The 3332-nt window shown below is 50.3% G+C and overlaps 1 pseudogene; it reads left to right on the forward strand.

Annotated features, from left to right (window-relative positions):
- The first annotated feature begins 2580 nt into the window (after nt 1-2580).
- Nucleotides 2581-3332, forward strand: part of LOC110331193 — a 33087-nt pseudogene continuing 32335 nt past the window's right edge.

A 3332-nucleotide genomic window follows, 5' to 3' on the forward strand; every position in this document is an offset into this window, starting at 1 on the left:
ATGAGAGAGCTACAGGGCTGACTAACTCAGCACCGACCAGGTCCAGAGTCAGGGCTTTGAGCTGACCAACCCCATCTATGAACTACTGGAGTGTGTGAAGGGGCAGGTCCTGCAGAACCAAAGCTGCAGGATCCCCGTGACACAGGGCAACGACAGGCCATCAGATTAGTCCCCCTGAGGATCCAGTACTGATAGTGTAGCAGAGCCAGAGACCTCGAACCAGACCCGTGACTCGTTGCAATGAACATTTGCAAATGAAATTGTTTGGGCAAAGGGGTATACTGTGTGAGACACAGCAGCTTCCACTCCAAGATTTTATTTTATTTGATTCATTGGGGGTGGGGGATTCTTTTGGGGGGGGTTGCAAGGGCAGATACTGAGGGATGGGGAGATGAATGGGTTTGGGTACATGACATGAAATTCACAAAGAATCGATATCAAGTTTTAAAAAAAAAAAAAAAAAAAAAAAAGCCGTAGAAACGGCTTAAGTGGTAAAGGTGCTTGTTGTCCAAACTACCAGAGTTTAATCTCCAGGACCCACGTGATAGGAGAGACCTAACTTCTACAAGTTTACCCCTGAGTTTTACAAGTTACACTTTACACTTACAAGCATGCTGTGGCACACACGAACCCATCCTCACAAATAAGTCAATACAACAACAACAACAAAAGTGTATACAGTACAGTTGGCTGTCATGGCAGACATGTAATCCCAGAACCTCAGAGGCAGAGGCAGGAGGATTGATGCAAGTGTAAGGCCAGCTTGATCAATAAAGCATTTCAGACCAGCTGGTGCCACATAGTGAAACCCTACTTCAACAAAAGGGATGTGTGTGTATATTTAATATAAATATTACACATAGTAAGATCCTTCTGATAGAACTTAGTTGTCCTGAATTCCCTCCCTGCAAATCTCTTTTTTACTGGGTTTGGGATCAACTCCATGTTAGACAAAGACCTTTACCACTGGCCTAAACTCGAGCCTCTGCCGCCTAAGTTCTAGGGTGATGGTCATGCACCATCATACCTGGCTTCGGGAAATGTATCAGACATGGAAGGAGGAGGAGGTTGACACAGTTCCCAGACACCCTAGCCCCTGCTCATCTCGGGGCCACTCCAACACGCGTTCCACGGAAGACTTGGTGTGCCGACTCAGCCTTTGTTCCCCACACACCTCCTTGTCTGCTTGCCAGCTCTCCTTCAGAGGCTGAATGGCCCTGCTCCTCTCCATAGCTCTCGATGCTTGTCAGTTACCTGAGTGTGGAATTAAATGTAGGATTCCCCCTGCTGCTCTGCCTGTGTCTGCTTAAGGCTCAGCTCAGCCAAGGAACCTAGCAGGCAAGGGGAGCCATTTTCCACTTGCCTGCCCCACCACAGTAGCTGCTCAGACACTTGCTTCTAACTTCCCCCTTCTTCTCTTCCCCTGCTTAAAATATTGGCAACTCCTTCCTCCTTCTTCTTTCAACTGTACAGGCTAAAAAGCAAAACAGAAACTAAAGCACAGTCACTTCCTACTGTGCTTAAAATAACATCTTCATCCTGGCCTTCCAGCCACCCTGTCTGGCTTATCTGGGTTCCGGTAGGTCTATCTCTCTCCGGAACTCTGTTTTCTTCAGTCCTTGGTCACAGGGCGCTCTACACCTCCTGGCTATTGTTCATTCCCTTCCAGTCTCCTGTCTCCTCCCTTTACCTGAATCTCCCTGTTTCTTCATTCAATTGTCTGCTTATCTCCAGTCTTCTGCCTGGAGGATAAACCACCTAAGACCAGGAACCCCCTCTGACTTGTTCCTGGCTGTGGCCCCCAAACCTCGAACATTACAGCCCTGCACACACACACACACACACACACACACACACACACACACACACACGTATGGGCTCTTGGGTGAATGAAAGAATACATCGATCTTTCATGAGCCAGGCTCTGTTCTAAGCAATTTACCTGTGCCACCTGACAGAATCCTGGGGGGATAAGCTGCTATTTATGCAGGGGTAGACCTGGCCAAGGTCACACAGCTAGGAAGGTTGTACTGAAACCAGCCTGCCCCTCTAAGACTACATGGGCATTTCTGTGGGTAGCTGAGCTCTATAGAGAACTCCCACATTGTGTGCATGAATGAATGAGTGGGCCGATTATACACACCTGCACAGAGTAGCCCGCTTCAATAAGCAACCTTACCCGATCTGAGCATCTCTATGGGATCTTCTGACAGGGGGTGGGGTGGAGTCGGGGGGGGGGGTCTGCTTTTGGCATTTGGAAAGGAGCGACACCCACTAAAGGAGATCTGTACATTAAGTACTGGATTCAGAGGGCCTTGTGTTTTTCTCTTCAGCCCCGTGCTTCCAGCACCACTAGATGCCCAGGCCTGGGGATGGGCGATGGGGGGTGGGGGTGGGGCGGCACCCAAGGAACATCGTATCCTGGTAGCGGTAGGCTCTCTTCTGGGTGGCTCTGCTATCTTGTGAGAGTCGCATCTCTGGCTAGCTGCCATTCGCCTGGCAGCCCTAATGTCTTATCTCATCCATCATCGGGCTACACTCATCCAAGCTGTATCTCCCAATGAGACATGTGTGCCGAAGATGGAATGGCCTGGAGCCCTGGAGGGAATCGAACCCACTGAAAAGGAGGCGGAGGAGGACCAGAAGAACTGTAGGCCTGATGTCTGAGTGGATCCCTCTCAGCTGAGGAGGGCCCCCAGAGAGAGGAGGGGAGAGCAGGACAAAGAATGAACGGAGGAGAAGGAGAAGCGGCTGGGACAGAGGAATAGAGATGCAGGGTGTTGGTTTCCTATTGCAATTGAAACTTAGACTCCTCTGGTGCCCGGCCAGCGTCAGCGCACCCCCGCCCCGCCCCCACCCTCACCTTCCACCAGGCTGACAGCCTAGGAAAGCAGGCAGGTTAGGGCGGTGATTTATTGCAGGCTCTGCTCGTTCTAACACCAGGCTCCTTGGCCTGGCTTTCCTCACCCTCAGCTGCCCCAGCACTTCCGCGTAGGAACCGTCTGGGAAAGTCTGAGCTTCTCCCCGCCTAGCTGCCGCTTGCCTGGTTTTCTTTCCATCCCAGCCTCTAGGGAGAGGAATCTGTGCTGTCGCCCCTCCCCCACAACCTGTCTTCTGAAAGTCAAGATGTAGGATTGTAGGACTCAGGCTCCCCAGAGATTGTCTAGTCCAACCCTCCTCGGATTTTGTTTTGCTTTTCAATCTAAACAATTAAAATAATAATAATAATTGTCAACCTTAAACTGAAATAGATTGCCCTTAAAGATTGTTTTTCTGATGCTGGGTGGTGATGGAGCACACTTTGTGTGTGTGTGTGTGTGTGTGTGTGTGTG

Source organism: Mus pahari, chromosome 14, assembly GCF_900095145.1.
Source record: "Mus pahari chromosome 14, PAHARI_EIJ_v1.1, whole genome shotgun sequence".
Classification (NCBI taxonomy): domain Eukaryota; kingdom Metazoa; phylum Chordata; class Mammalia; order Rodentia; family Muridae; genus Mus; species Mus pahari.